This window comes from Lemur catta, chromosome 5 (genome assembly GCF_020740605.2).
Source record: "Lemur catta isolate mLemCat1 chromosome 5, mLemCat1.pri, whole genome shotgun sequence".
NCBI lineage: Eukaryota > Metazoa > Chordata > Mammalia > Primates > Lemuridae > Lemur > Lemur catta.
The window spans coordinates 71,214,122-71,231,466 of NC_059132.1; the positions used below are offsets into that span (position 1 = coordinate 71,214,122).

The 17,345-nt window shown below is 39.4% G+C and overlaps 1 long non-coding RNA gene across 1 annotated transcript in view; it reads right to left on the reverse strand.

The window, feature by feature from the left end:
- Positions 1-616: 616 nt before the first annotated feature.
- The window catches only part of LOC123637683, a 99,578-nt gene continuing 82,849 nt past the window's right edge, over positions 617-17,345 (reverse strand). Inside the window, exon 5 of the long non-coding RNA XR_006735021.1 lies at positions 617-653. This is a non-coding gene — a long non-coding RNA (uncharacterized LOC123637683). The remainder of the gene's footprint in view (positions 654-17,345) is intronic.

A 17,345-nucleotide genomic window follows, 5' to 3' on the forward strand; every position in this document is an offset into this window, starting at 1 on the left:
CCTCCTAAATTTTTGTATGTCCTGGAGATAACACTAAAAAGTATTTTCATGGCTATCATAGAGCATGGAATAATTTCACATAACATGCTCATAGCTCAAAATTGCAAACTGGTGAGCTCTGCTTTCTATTTGCTACATTTAGTCAAAGGGCAAACAAACAATGACTTTCGTCCCTGGCAATAATGGTTCTGCAGTAAATTGAACAGACATTTATTCATTCATTAAGGAGAACACTATTGAGTACTTAATAGGTGATATGTATGTGAAATAGCCAAATTTCCACAATACCTCATTTCATATAAAATTTAGCTGTGATTTACAAAGCCTCTACAAAAGAATTACCTGTGCACAAATGTAGTTTAAATTCACTCCTTATGCAAATAAAATGTGACAATTTTATAATATTATAATTGCATGTTTTAGTCTGTTCAGGTTACATAACAAAATATCTTCTTAGACTAGGTGATTTATAAATAACAGAAATGTATTGCTTACAGTTCTGGAGGCTGGAAAGTTCAAGATCAAGGCATCAGCAGATCGGGTGCCTGGTGAGGGCCTATTCTTCACAGACGGTGCTTTCTTTGTATCCTCACAGAGCAGAAGAGCAAACAGGTTCCCTCAAACTTCTTTCATGGCCCTTATGACTTAGTCACCTGCCAAAGGCCCACCTCTTAATATTTTGGCATTACAGATCTGGTTTCAACATACAAATGTGGGGGAGGGGAGGGACACAAATATTCACACCATAGCATTGCACTAGCTTAATTTTTTATCTTTTCACTGAAAAATATAAAATTTAAACCTGTTTTTTATATATTTCATATATTGAGAATGATAGTTATTTTCATATTCATCTTTAAAATGGCCATCTAAAATGATAATATGAGAATTAAGTTCCCCTAAAAATATATTCAACCAACCTTTTACCTGTCCAATATGGCCCAAATCTCAGCATTAAATATTCTTCATATAACTCTAAATCTTATTCAACATAATTTAGAACTGGTAGATCCAGACATGGAATATTTGCTATAAGCATATTTTTCTTTTTTTGTTAAAAATAACTTTTCCTCATTATAATAAGAGCATATGTTCCTTGTAGAATACTCAAGAAATAGAAAAAAAGCATTAAAAAGAAAAATTTAATATGATGCTAACATCCAGAAATAAATACTGAAGACATTTTGGTGCATTTTAATAATTTTTGCTTCCTGTTGCTTACCTCTTTTTGGTAATAATGAGTATTTTATCACGTAGTTAAATATTCTTAGAGAATGTGATTTTTGAATGACTTTCTCATAATCCGTTTAATTACAAACCATATTTTATTTAGTCAATTCCTAATGTTGGATATTTAGGAGACCCTGTCTTTCAAAGAGAGCTACGACAACCAGTCCTAGAAATTGGGCCACTGCCATACACAACACCAACCTATCTTGTGGCAATCAGGGACAGATTCACTGCCCCATATCCTCCCTCACCCAGCAGGTTTAAGAAGACAGTGAGGTCTGATCATACTCAGTCAGACTTTGATGGAAGAGGTCCCTTTGGTTCAGCAATCTGATAGTCTGCATAGAATGCTATTAGTTTACATGTTTATTTGGAATATTAAAGCAGATATTCACAGAGCCTATTTCAATTCTTTACTGCTGGGCTGCCCTTCCCTCCAACAATTGGTTCCTCTGAAACTCCAAACCTAAGGATTTGTGAAGCTCTTTCTCATCATGCCTTTCCTGGCCTCTAACCATTCCCAGTTTTTCTCAGGCAATATATATCTCAATGCAACCAATTAGTACATGGCCAATACAACAACCACTAGGTATAATGACTGCCCTACTTTGCAGGCACTTTTTTTATTGTTGTTCCAAAGCCCATATATGTACTGATTAGAAGCAGAAATGCCTGTCCAGGCCCTGTGAAGGGAGGTGATGAATGGTATGTCTGAACAGCTTGGTCCCTGGCTTAGTGTCACTGAAATGCCACACTCCTCACTGAAGTCTGTTGATAAGCCTGGTGGTGCTCAGCAAGTTTTACCAGCAGACTTTCTATCAGGGGACCCAAGCCCAAAGTTAGCACATGGGGTGTTCTGTCAGCACAGAAAGCTTACACCATGAGTAGATCTGAATAGTGTTTAGATTGTGGGGCCCAACAAAAATCTCAGTAATTAAGTGCATGAAAGAAAAGGTTACAATGACTCCATTTCTAATAAAATGTTATTTAGGGGGAAACAAAGAAATTAATCTTGCAGTCTATTGGTTATCAAGACACAGACTCATATATTGTTTTACGCATACATATTACTGTAGTGCCATTTGGACCAGCTTATTCTTCAGGGTTTTTGAACTATGAAGCAGACAGGGTGAGATCTGGGGTATCACCATAAGAGATCTAGGGATTTTTTAATGTAAAAACAAACAAACAAAACCTTTCCAATTTCTCTGGAAAGCTCATCCCCAGAGAATAAGTAAATATTACAATGCCACATAAATTTGAAAATGTAAAAATGTCAAAGAAAATAATAAGTCCATGGGAATTCTAATTCATGAGACAATATTCAAAGAGGTTTTTCATAGAAATTTAAACCCTTGACATTTTTAAAAACACAATGTAAAGTAGAATAAAAAAATAGTTTTCACACTATAAAATGGATGCAAAATGAGCTGGAAAAATTTCAATAGTTTCCTTTAGGGACCATTAGAAGCTATGATATCTGCCAAATATTCACCAGAGTTGAAAGCTAATGGAAAACATGTGTGAAAAGTGTTTGATAAACAGATTTTAGTGCTCAGTACAGGAGAAATAGAACAACTTTGCCCTGAGTACACTCAATTATGAGATGAGAAGTTTCTGACATCTTCCCTGGCCCATTTTTTCTTTATATGAGAATCAAAACTGACTAAATTTAGTTCCATCAGTTATTTTTATCCATCCTGTGCTGGAAATGCCAACGAGAAAGGGCATTTCTGAATAATGAAACTTTAGGCGAAATTCCTGAAAGAGCAAGAGAAAGCCATAAGCAAGGGAAATAGAGAAATATAACCTGAATAACCACAAATTTAAATCAATATGTAAATGTAATCATGGGAAATCTTAAGAAAGTCACATGATTCCTCCTATAACAAATACAATCTGCACTTCCAGGAAAAATGGTGTCCTGAGTACATTTACGTAACTCTCCCACTGAACACAAAATAGAGAAAAAATAACATCAGTAATGGAAAGTTGGGAAGAATATCAAGATGGTGCCAGAAATGTTAAGGAAGTATTGCTAGATATCGTGTAGATAGAACACAGTTGAAGAAGATATGGAGACTTTGGTAGGTAGATTAATGGTCCCCCCAAAGATGCCCATGTCTTAATCCCTAGAACCTGTGAATATGTTACATTATATAGCAAATGGGAATTAAGTTTGCAGGTGGAATTAAGGTTGCTAATTATGTGACCTTAAAATAGGCAGATTATCCCAGATTATCTAGGTGAGCCCAGTGGGATCCTTACCAGTGAAAGAGAGGAAGAAGAAGACAGCAGAGTGACCCAATGTGAGGAGGACTTGACTCACCTTTGCTGGTTTTGAAGATGGCAGAAGGAAACATGCATCAAGAACTGCAGCAAGCCTGTAGAAGCCAGAAAAGGCAAGGAAATATATCCTACCCAGAGCCTACAGAAAGGAACACAGCCCTGCCAATGTCTTAATTTTAGCCCCGTGAGATAGATCTGTGTCTGACTTCTGACCTCCAGAACTGTAAGATAATAAATGTGTTTTTTTAAAGCCACTAAGGTTATAGTAACCTCTTTTGGCAGCAATAGAAAACTAATACAGAGCCTCTTGAGAATGTAGCATAGAAATCAATAAACGAGATCCTGGAAACAACAGAAGAGATTCTTTCAAAAGCCTCTAATTTAGAGAGGGTCAAGGTCTGACAACAGAAGGTTTGAAGAACCCTTTCCTGTTACTACTTAGAAAGCCCTTTGCAAATGCAACCAGCAACATTCAAAACAATTGTGCTGAAGGGCCCAAAGGCTTGTAAAATGGGTACATCAAAGAGAGCTAGGAGTAGGGTGAGGATCCTCCAAGATTTGAAGGGTGGGCATTTATATCTGGATGTGGATGGCTGCATCATAAGGAAGGAGACTAAGCACAAATATGCAACATAGCTGATTTGGACGTCCAACAGAAAAATGGACACAGGAAGCTGCTCCTACAAAACCGGAAAAGAAAAGGTGCCCCAGCTTGGACTGCACAAGGGCTTCAGGTCCCTTCCCATGCCCTTCTGTGGCAGCCCAACCAATGAGCAAGTAATGGAAATTTATACCAACCAGACATTGAATATGCGACAGGACATAGCCAGAGATTGCAAGGCACAGCTTCCCAATACTGCTAAATAACCTGTTCTTCATTCAGGGATAATTAAAGAGAAAAAGATTCTCCCATAGAAAAGAGGGAGAATATATCATGCAAGATATAGAGGAAGAGAATAAGAATATAATGCCTTTATCAAGAAACCTTTGTTAGAAATATAATCTATGTTTTCAAAAATGCACAATGTGAAATAAAATATGAGATGAAGAAATAACTTTAACAACTATTAAAGGGCAGTAGATAAAATATTTCTCCAAAAAAACAAAATCAGCTAGGGACATTAAAATCTACATTAGAAGAGAAGAAAGAAAACAAAAAATTATACAGATGAATGACACAGAGAACAGAAAACAGGGATCCAACATAAGAACGATTATTAATTTTTTAAAGAAGAGTCTAGAGCAGACCAAAGTCATTATCAGATAGTTTCCAGAACTGAAAAAGATATGAAAAAAGAAAAGGGCAGATGTTAATGCAATTGAAAACCAAAAATATAATAATTGATAAATAACACAAAATAAGTGAATTTTAAATGTATCTAAATTTTTGGAAAAGCTAAGAGAACCAGCATAAATATTAGAAATGCAAATATATTTATAAAAATTTAAAATCTAAATGGAATATTTATGAATGTTATGATTATTATGTACATCTCTATGGTAAAAAGATGACAAATGTATATGAAATTGATTAATTTCTAGGAAAACAAATAAAACTAACTTAAGAAATCAAACAAAATTAAAAATAATATATGGCTATCAATCTAATAATTATAGAAATTGGAAATTAGTATTTACAACATTCTCAGAATAAATTTAAACTACTCATTCTCACCAATTTTCCATTTCCAGTCAATCACCAACTTGTGCTGATTCTACTTTCTAAATCTTTGTTTAGAATGCCCCCCTCCTTGCTGCTGTAAACACCACTGCTTTCTTCCAGGATCTCATTACCTGCATAAGTACAGAGAGTTCAGTTCTCATCTCTCCAAACCCAGCACTTAGCAAAGGGCCTGGAGTTATAGAGGGAGTGGGAAGATGTTTGTTGAAAGTTTAAAAGAACATGATGAAGCTGTCATAAACCAATCATAAAATATAGGTTAATTAAGGTAGTCCCCTAGTTTGGTCAATTTAATTGACAAATGCATACCACTGTGGAATTCTGTCTAATACAGATAATGAAGGAGGATAATATTGTGTCCATCTCACTATGAGTCAAAGAACCTTTATGATGCATGAAACAAAGAGGATGGGGGGGCATGCTTTAAGGAGCCATCAGGGTCCAAATGTCCTTATTTCCCTAGCTAGCCTATATGTACCCTGAATTAATAGGCTTTGCATCATGTTCCTATATCCACCAGGGTGTCTCAACTGTGTTGGTTTACGGAAAAAAAGCCTCCGCTCCTCTACATGTGTTTTAGATTATGTCCCCTCTATCCTACTTAAAGTGATTACTCCAGCAATTTCTGTTCTCTCCAATGTCATCAAATTTTTGTACTCTCTCTGGGTTATTCCCATCAGCCTACTATGATGATGTCATTTCTCTAATCTTTAAGTGCACACACATAACTTTCTCTTGCCCCTTATTCAACTTTCCCACTAGTACCTATCTTAAGTCTTTGCTTTAAAACTCCTTAAAAGAACCATGTCTACTTGCTGTTTCTAATTCCTCCCCTTCCATTTCCTGTAAGGCCTAGCAGGCATTATCTCCCACCACACCAACAACATGCATTCCCTGCACTCACCCATGACCTCCATGGTGCTAGACCCAGTGGTACATTCTCTGTCCACACTTCACCGAGTGACTGGTCAGCAGCGTTTGACACAGTTGATCCCCTCCTTCCCTCAGCTTCCAGGACAATACTCTCTTGCTTTTCCTCCTGCCTCACTGGATCGCCTCACTGGATCTCCCTTCTCAGTCTCCTTTCTGGTTCCTTCTCTTTTCCTTGATTTCTTAACAGTGGATTGATCCAGGGTATACACGTCTCTCCTTTATTTATGCTAACTGGCAATCTCATCTAACCTCATGGTTTTAAACACATGTTGGAATCCTAAATTTGTATCTCCAGCACAGAATTCTCTCTTCAATTCCAGATTTGTACACAAAACTGTCTACTTCACATTTACCCTTGGATTTCTAATAAACGCATCAAATTCAACATGCACAGAGCTGAATTCCTGACCTGCCCCCTAAAACACACTTTATCTATAGCCTTCCTCATCTCAGTTGAGAGCAACCCTATCCTTGCAGTTAATCAGGCCAGAAAATTGGGATTCTTTCTTAATGATATTAATCACACTTTCCCCATCTAGTCCATCTTTAGATCCTGTTGGCTCTCCTTCCAACATACATTCGGAATCTGACAACTTGGGTCATCTCCACAGTTCACCTTCCTAGTCTGGGCCACCGTCATCTTTCATGTTGATTACTATAATTGCTACCAGGTCTCCCTTTCTCTACCCTCATCCTTCCACTGCCTACTCTCAACCCAGCATCCAGTGTGATCATCTCTCAGGCCCCCTCACTGCCATTTCTCAGGCTGCCATTTCACTCAGAGTAACATCCAAAGCCTTAAAGCAGCCTCAAAGCCCCATAGGGCCTGCCTAGCCCCAAGCCCTCTCTGACCTCAAGGCTACTACTCTGGCCTTTGCTCACTCCTCATTCATCAGAAATGTGTCACTTGGCCACCACTGGCTTCAAGGGAGCCTGGGAAATCAAGCTTTTTAGCTGGGCACATTGCCACTCAACCACATATTAGCAAGGCAACTGGCAGTGTCATGCACTTGTGATTGTTATTTTACAAAGAGGGAAACAAAGTCTCCAATAAGTTAGAGTACTTTCTGGGAAGTTTCTAGGAACTTCCCTAGAAGTTTGGTAACTTTTCTAGAAAATAACTTAGCTAGAAAACGGTGAACTGAAATTCAAATCCAGGTCTGTCTAAGTCCACATTCCCTTATCTTTCTGTTCCGTCAGGCAACCTGCCTCCTTTAATAGAAAAGTATCAGCCTTTGAATGATTTTGAGCAGAGGACTTGTTCTTTCAAATTGCCTAGCCCAAAATAGGCATCTCATAAGTGTTCTTGATACTGATTAAATTTATGTTTCCAGACAATGTCAATCATTGATCATGCTTCCTGTGCTAGACTGAGATTTAACAAAAAAACCAAAAAACTTATTTTAAGTATTTATATGTTTCTTCTCTCCATAGCCCCTGAACTACAGTCTATCAAATATTTGTTTGCATTTTAACAATAACTTTAGCTCCATTATTCTCAACCTAGGTTACACATTCTATTCATCTATGGAGCTTTAAAAAAAATTACAGATGCCCAATTCTTCTCTGCAGATTCTGATGTAAGTGGCTTAGGAGGCCTGGGAATGAACTTTAAGAAAAAGCCTCCTTTATCATTTTAATGTGAAGCCAAAGTTTAAAACCACAGGCTTAGTTAAATAACATCTTACTAGCTCTAAGCTCCTATGTAGAGGATGCAAGTTCTCCTCAGGAGATGGTGGGTACAAAACTGTCCTGCCTCATTTTCCATCACTTCTGTCCTCACTCTTCTGCCCCAGCTTTAACAAAGTAGGACACTTCCTTGCCACTGCTATGGTGTTTCATATTTCTATCCCTATAGTCATGAAGCTGCTTCGACTGCTTCCCTCTGTCTTCCCCCACATCCACAGCTGAACCATTCCTCCGTCCAGACTCTGTGTGCACATGTCTCTGGAGAGATCTCCCTTTCTACCCCACTGCACTGTTGCAGAGATGGCTAGAGGCCACCGGATATTACTGCTCTGCTTCCTTGTGAACACTACATCCATTTTCTCAGAATCACCTAGCAATTTTCCAGCCCCCTTGCATCTAGGTGGAGCCATGTAACAGGTTATGCCTGATGGAATGTGGACATAATGATACGTGTCATTTCCCAGAGGAAATGACTGAGTATCAGGAGTAAGACCCTCCATGAGCTCCTCCCCCTACCTACCAGCTGGGTGACGCCGGGGTGACCATCACAATACAAGATGGCAGAGACACAAGGCAGCCCCAGTCTCTGAGTCATTGCTTGGAGGAAAGACAGCCAGAAGAACTGTTCATTCAGGAGCATCAGCATTGAATTTTGCACGAGCGAGAAATAAATTTTATTTCTACTATGCCACCAGGATTTGGAGTTGTTTGTGACAGTAGTCATCCTATCCTAAAACATGAATTTTGTCCTCCACTACATTTGGATGCCATTTATTTCTTTACAGGATGGCCTCTCTTACCTATTTGTGCACTCTGAGTCCAGAGCCCAGCATGTGGTAGGCTCCTAATTAAAGTTTGTTCAATTGAATTCAATAAGGAATAGTAAAGCACAATAAACCTTATGAACTGAGGTATAATGTGTCACTTAACAATGGTAAAACATTGTTTTAATGTCCTAATAATTCTTAATAAAGAAAGCTGTCATCAGGTAAACAAATAATCCATTAGGTTGGGAGCATTCATTACCTGGTAATTTTCTGACCATTGCACGATATTAGCCACATTACCTGCAACATCACCTCTTCACCCCATGCACTCACACAGAGATACGCACTTGCACATACGCACACACATGCAAATGCACAGAACATATACACATTTTCATCAAGCTGTTCCCTGCTTATTTATGGCATTTGGTGTTTTAAGTTTTTTCCTCTTGATTGGATATGAGACCTGATTTTTCCTCTTGTCTTGGTTTAAATTCTCCTTTTTCTGCATACGGGAATGACTTTTATACCTGCTCTACTTAAACTCAGTGTCTTGCTCCAAAATGGCTGTGCATCGAGGGGTTGATCTAAGGACAGACTGTCGGATTGAGGAATGATCTCTTTCAGCCCAGTGTTAGAGGGCTTGCCTCTGCTGGTCTCAGATCCAGACAGGCAGGATTCTGGCTCAGTCTGGGAAGCTAAAATACAGAATATATACTCTATAAAGGCAATCTTTGCATGAGCAGAAAGACTATAGCTTCTAATTCATTCATTATTAGCCACAAAGGAGAAAAAAATCTAACATAAGTGGGAAGCACAGGAGGAAGAACACTGAAAACAGAAGGTGGCCAAGGCCTTTATGTTTCAGCCATAAATCCTGTACAGACCATCCTCAGCCTGAGGCTTGTGACTGGACTCCACAGAGTGGCTTAGCACCAGGCAAAGTCTCCCTTTTGCTACTCTTGCCTCAAACTCAGAGCCAGAGCCACGGTTCAGCTGGGCAAGGCTCTCGCCCCGACTCTGCACGTGGTGCCCAAGGCTTGTCTTTCCTTCCTTTAGCTGATACAACTGTCAAGGCGGCCTGATCTGCAAACCCTCTCCCCACCCCCAAAAGAACCAAGCTGGTGCTTTCCCTCCTGTACTCTGTGAAGGGTCCCTGTAGGTATCCAAACTTTACTGGACACCATGCTTTTACCTGCTGGGTAGATAAATCCAACTAGTAAAATTCAACCCATTCTTTAGTGAATTCCCAGCAACACGAGTCCCTCATACCTCTCAACTTCCATAGCATTTTATTCATATTGCCAGTAGAGAACTTATTTTAGGCTCTGCCTATGTCCTTTTTCCTTGCTAGATTCTGTCACTAGCTTGTCTCTTTGCATCCTCGACACCAGTTCCACACTTTGCCCAGGACAGGTTCAATAAATGTGGGGTTTCTTTCAGTTTAATAGCACAAAACAAGTTACAGGAGTAGAATTTAAATACAGGATTCTCTTATTGTTCTCAATAAAGAAGCTGATCTGTAGGAAATATTCATAGCCTCCCTGTAATCACCCTCTGACCTACTGACTATGGCTCTCCCAAGACCTCAGTCAATCTAGTAGCCTATTCCAAAAGCAATGCTCATCTCCAAAAATCACCTACTGAACAGGAAAACGAGAATAACAGAAAAGTGGAGAAAATGTCCTAAGTGCATTCAAGGATTAACACACTTTATTCCCACCATGTGCTTGGAATATTTGTAGGAGCAGGTTTTGGAAGATATTAATAATAAAGTTTTAATAGAATGGCTTATCATATTTTTCAACTTATAAGGAAACCATATAACAATTTTAGAACCTAGAGATTGTTTTCAAAGCTGTACATCTTGAACAATATTTATTCTTACTGGAAATACTTAGCTTAGGAATCTGTACTGTATTGCTCCAAAATTCTTTGCATTCTAGAAAGGCTGGGAGGTCTCAGGAGCTATGTTTCCCTCTGTTTCTCAGAACGTGTGGACCCAGGGGCTTGGATGGATGCTAACTGCTCACTCAATCCAATCATGTTGCCTTTTCCTTATTACAGGTGAGAATTTGACATCTTCATCTATGTCACTGCATTGCTCCTTGCCTTTCAAACCTCAGCGTCATTGGCCAGTTTTATAACCAAATTAAGAACACACATGTCTGAATTAGCTATCAGAAACTGGAACTGTTCTGAACTTAAATCTGCCCAACCCTCTGGTTTTCTTAATGCCAGTCATTAAAACTACACTTGGCCCTCTTTATTCCTTAATCTGCAAGTTTCAGATACAGGACCTGGGAATTCAGAGTGCACGTTTAGGATTATTCAAAGGAAGAATGAGCACATAGGTCTTTGCCAAGTTGTCCTGACTTTGGTTCAGCTGGACCAGTAACCCTCTATCAACAAACCAAGTTTAGAAAGGTCCAAGTCCGTATTTCCAGGGGGCATCTGGCTTGAGTTGGGGCTGTCAGACTGACTGGGAGATTTCCAGCTAGCTTTAAAGAACAATTTGTTGAAAGAGTGTCCATGTCGTTTGTGGTGCCCCAAACTCAGAACTGTGAGGAAACCTCCTTATTAGAAGCAAATCAAAATCCCAAGAATCACAGAGACAGAGGAACGTGCCTTACAAAGAGGCATATTGCTTTAGCAGATATTTAAGACAATGTGTAAGAAACCAAACATACTGATTAGGCATGAAATGGACCCCCTCACCCCGTCAAAAGAGCAACCAAATCAAAACCCAGAGACTTGGGCTCCAGGCCTCGCTCTGGGCCTGGGATTCTGATGGACAAATGTGAGGGGCTGCCAGGCCCTGCCTCTGCAGCTGGCACCCCTGGGTCCTCTCATGCTGCGGTCCCCCACCCCCAGGTTGCGGACCAGTACTGGTCTTGTGGCCTGTTAAGTGGTGGGTGAGCCAGCGAAGCTTCGTCTGTATTTATAGCTGCTCCCCATGCCCGCATCACCACATAAGCTCCACCTCCTCCTCCTGTCAGATCAGCAGCGGCATTAGATTATCATAGGAGCGCGAGCCCCACTGTAAACTGCACGTGCGAGGGATCTAGGTTGCGCACTCCTTATGAAAATCTAGTTCCTGATGATCAGAGGTGGAGCTGAGGCGGTGATGCTAGCACTGGGGAGAGGCTGCAAATACAGATCATCATTAGCAGAGAGGTCTGACTACACAATAAATGTAATGTGCTTGAATCATCCTGAAACCATCCGCCTCCCCAGTCCATGGAAAAATTGTCTTCCACGAACCCAGTCCCTGGTGCCAAAAAGGTTGGGGACCACTGCTCTAGTGCATTGACTCTCAAAATTTTGTAAACAGGCCAACCCTAGCAGAATATGTGATGGGGTGGAGGGGGAGTGTTAATAATGTATATTCCTGGGGCAACCACAAATCTACTGAATCAGAATCAGTAAGAATGAAGCCTCAGAATCTTCATTTTTATAAACGCTCCAGGTGATTAATATCCACAGTAAAGACTGGGAATCATTACTCTGGTGCCAATCCTGATGTTAGGCAAAAATTTAGATTTGGGGGACGAAGCCCAAGACTCTGGCACTTGGCATCAGGTCATCCTCGTCAATATTCTGACCCTGACTTTCTGCCCTGAGTCTGACCAATGGATTTCTGCCATTTTATTAGATGTACTTTCCATCTGTGTCCCAGTTCAAATAATTGGGGTTTTGCCTTATTGCTTCATGACTCCCAGACTGCAACCTGCTTAAAATTCTGGCCCCTTCAGAATGTCAGTTCTATGGCTTCCTGCCTGGGCAGCTGTCCCTGAGCTGTTCTGTAACCAGAGTCTGCCCAGGTAATGGCTGGTTCCCCTGCTGCTGCCTGCCTGCCCTGTCTGACATGGAAAACCACTGTCTGGATTTTCCTTTGCTCTTTGCCACCTACTGGACCCATCGGTATGTTTTTGGTCCTTCCCCAAAATCAAAACTAACACCTGTTGCCCATCATCAGTGGCCTCAGCTACCACAGCTGGTGAACTTTTCTTTACACCTGGCTTTGTACCGCCAGGACCCGCATAACCCTAGTGTGTGGGTCGAGGTTTTCCTGCCTCCTCGTCTTCTTAGGGTTATCTGAGCTGCTTCCAGTCATCTCTCAAAATATGGTAAGATACAATCTAAGGTCACTTTCAGCTACAGAGTTCTATCACACTCTGACTTAAGGTCCTCAGAAACACAAGTATAGCAAGATCAAAAATAAAGAATTTATTAATGAGTTCTTCCACATTCCTCCAGGATGGGAGAGACAAAGCTACTAGAAATGTAAAGATGAACAGAGAAGACAATCCACATGGACTAGGGCTTCAGGGAGTTGGGGATAGAGAGTTAAAAGCAGGGTGGCCAACTGTCCCGGTTTGTCTGGGGCTGAAGAGGCTCCTGGAACATGAGACTTTCGGTGCTCAAACTGGAAAGGTCCCTGGAAAACCAGGTCACCCTAAAGAATTTGAAATTGTTTAGAGTTTTGCCGAATCAAAGATTCAGGATATGAAAGAATTATACACAAGAGAAAAGGAAATTAGATTTTCCTTAACACATTTTGTGAAAAGATGTAAATATCATAATTATTTTTAATTATTCTTGAGTATTGGGCTATACTTCATTGAATGCAACTTTGTTCAGAGACTAGTTCCCGGGTGCCCCTAGATTTTGGGTTAGTTACATACCTGTTAATGAACAACAATAATACTGTTAAATACTTACTGAAGACTTAATATACTATCCACAAATTGAAGTGCTTTACATAGATTATCTCAATTACACTCAAATCCACCTTACTAAATGAGTAGTGGTATTAGCCACATTTTAAAGATAAGGAAACAAAGGCACAAGTTTCAGGCAATTTTTTTTTTCTAGAAGAAATTCTGACACTAAATTGACATATGACAGATGATTAAAGGACCCTCAACTCTATCCCAACAAGGTAGAACTAGCCACCAGAGTACAGGGGGTTAACTGATCACGTAGTCTCACTGAAACATTTGCATACATCCAAACTGCTGGGTCCGTATATTCTGACAAACTTTAGGTTCAAGTCATCAAGGCCACTGCTGAAGAAATTCTTATTAAAAAGGTTGATGCATGTGAGTCTTTTTTTTTTCAGCTAAATTTTCCAGGTCAATGGAAATGCGAAGGCATTTTAGGTGGTAGGAAACCACTCCGGACATTTCAGCAGCTCACACATAGGTTAACCCTAGGGCAGCAGGGAGAGAGGAAGGCCCCTGTTGTCAGGTTGGGAATGACACTCTAGAACATTCATGCTTTCCATTTAATATCCTCCCTTTATAAAGTTAGCATTTATAGAGTGCTTCCTCTGTGTAAGGCACTGTACATAAACTATCTCTTTCAGTCCTCACCACCAACTTATGAAATAGAAGGAGTTATTACAGATTTTAAGTTTACAGATAAGGAAACAGAAGTACAGAGTGCTTAGTCTGGCAAATGGTAAACCCGAGATCTGAACCCAGGCAAACTGGCTTTACCCATTTAGTTACCTCAGTTCCCTACTGTAATGCACATGGACTACAAGGGTGTTAGTTATAGGAAAACTTAGCAATTATTCATTAGCCTAACCTCCTCATTTTATTAATAGTAAAACAAAAGCCCAGATCATAAGAGATTTGAGAAGACAATGTGTATACCAGAAGGAACAAGGTATTTAGAGACAACCTGGATTTGATCATTTGATCCATACCTCTGCAACCTATTAACTGTCATGTGTACAGATTACTTAATCTTTCTAACCCTCAATTCCCTCATCTGCAAAATGAGGGTAATAATGTCTACTTATCAGGGAGATTTCAGGATTAAATAAGTTAATGCATGCAAAGCATGTAGTAGAGCTTCCTGCATATAGGAAGAAATCAAAAGATGGAATTGCTATTAAATTTATCATTATCAATAATATTATTCCACAACTACGCAGTAGTTCCCCTACTACTACTAGCACGCCATCATCATCATCACCATCATTGCCACCACACCAGATCATACAGCAGTCAATTGCAGAAGCAGGCTTAAAATCTGGTTGCCTAATTTACCATCATGACATATTCTCTTCCCTGTTATAAAAACAAAAAAAATTCAACCAGAGAAAGCACTTAATAAAGACCCTTGGCACTCAGAAGGTTACTTGTAATGTGGCCACAGAATTGCAGATAAAAATATACAAAACTTTAAATGGCATACAGCACAAAGAAGCAAATTCAATCATGGAATCTTGGGCACTAATGATGTTTCTTTAGAATATTTTCCAAGTAAAATATAAAACAAGTACATATATTGTTTTTGGGCTTTATTCTTTATTTCTTTTGGCTTCTGGATGTGCACGATGAACATGTGGAAGATGGTTAATCCTTCTGGGTTTTGTAGCATGAATTTGAGAGTAAAAATAGAGAGTCCACAAGCTAACTCAACCGAGGTCTAACTTTATGGAGATATATTTCTGCAAAAGTCAATAAAATAACAGACCCATAGCAATTTCAGCTCTCTGAGTAGTCATATAGCATTGCAAGAAGCCATCTTGCTTCTCTCTTCTTCATTTGACAAAATGAGAAGTTATTAATATATGCTCACACGTATAAACTTCTCTAATAAGGGTACAGGGAGGAACAGCTTACAACACATTCTGTCACACGCAAACCATTCCACATAGTCACTATTAGGGAGGAAAATTAGAAAAACAAATAAGCTAAAATAAGAAAATTAAAATCATCCATAATCCCACAATATGACCACGATATCAAATAACTATTGTTAATAGTTTGTTGTACATATTTTATGACTTTTTCTAAGCATATAAAAACTTATAGGTAAATATACACAATTTTAATGTATTATACTATAATTCTATTTCCCATAGCAAAATATAATAAAAATTTTCCATACATATTATATATAATAAGTATATTCCACATCATGGTTTTAAATAGTCACCTGACATTCCATTATGTAAGTATACCATAAATTATTAGTCAATCTGCTATTAATGGACAGTAGGGTTGCTTTCAATTTTCTTGCTCTTATAAACAACTCATTTTTATAAACATCTGTGTTTATATACCTCACTACATTATTTAGTATTTCCTTAGAGATAAATAATTCCTAGAAATGGAATTACTAAATCAGGGACTGCATACTTTTAAGAAATATGTATGTATTTGTAATATGCATGTATACATATTGCCATGTTCTACAGAACCAGGGTACTGATTTGCACTCCCAGCAGTGGGTATAAACAAGCCTGCCCCACTTCCCTTTATGGCTGAGTGAGCAGTAGCTTGCCTGGGTGGTCATGGCTTCCAACAGAAAAAGTCTATGAAGACCCTCTCACTTTGTGACACAAAGGAAAGACAAGAGACAACACCCACTGCCTCATGGGTTGGCTAACAGCTGCTTACAACACGCACATGTACTGCGATATCATAGGCCAGCAAAAGGATGACATCATCCAAAAATAACAAGGCAATTGAGAATTGTTGGACACTATTACAGAGAACAGTTCTGATTTTTAAATGCATACCTGTTTTCCTTTAACAAATGGGACAGATAAAAGGGGCTGTCACATTTGGCAAGTAAGAATACTTTTTTTCTCTGAAAAACAATTGAAAAAGAGAGAGGAAAGGGAATCATTACAGATTTGCAATAATCTGATGCAAATTTCCTGCCCAGTTAGAGTAGAATGCTGGAATGTCCAAAGGGCAAAAACAAAACAAAACAAAACAAAAAAGCCCACTTTCTCTTGTGCCTGGGTGATATTTTAAATTATTTCCTACCAAAAGATTTAAAAACTGAAACTTAAATGTCTTTGTGAATGTAAGCAGGAGCAAAGCAATAGAATGACCTAGAAGATCCCTTTCTTAGTATTGCTGCTGGCTTTGCATGGAAGATAGATACTGCCTGCATCTAACTGGGCCACTCTACCCTCTCCTGGAGCCTGCAAAGTGGAAAGAGACTTGGTGAAGTCAGAGCTGGGAAGACACCAGACATGTGGACACCATCGGTGAGGAGGTAGGAGGGGAGGAGGAAATGAAGTGCACACTTGAGGCAAACTAAGAAAGAAAGTACTTTCTTCTACATGGTAGGTCACGTGAAAAGAGTATCTTAATTATTTTACAAATAGTTGCCTGGTGCTTCCCCAATAGTAACTCATTGAAGTTCAGGACAAATTATCTCCATTTTCCAATGGGGAAACTGAGGCGTGCTGAGATTAAATATTTTGCCTAAGATAATACAGCTAATAAGCCCGGCTCTAAAATCCACACTCTTCCCCACTTGGTATACTGTCCCTCAGGGCACAGTTACAGAGAAAGTGTAGGGCTACAGGCCTGGAGACTAAGGTTCCAGTCTCAGGGCCACCTCCTATTAACAGCACTAAGCCACCAAATGCATGTCGTTTAATTTCTCTAAGCCTCAGACTCCTCTTTGGTGAAACAGTTGAAATCCAGACATCAGCTGTGTCCTGATCCTCACCCTCCAACCCATGACCCACGCCCACCTGGATGCAGAACTCAACCCATCTTTTGAGTTCCCCGTCCCACTTTGTTTCTATTGAATTTCAATCTGCAGTTTGATCCACTATCCAAATGTTTCTTATTTACAATAAAGCATGCTCCTTCCCCCTGGAGAATCCTTTAATGTAAAAACCTTGGAACAATGAATCTTGCTTTTCTAAACATTTTGTAGGTGACTCAGAGGAAGGAGGAGAAATACACTACCTACTGCAGAGAAAACTC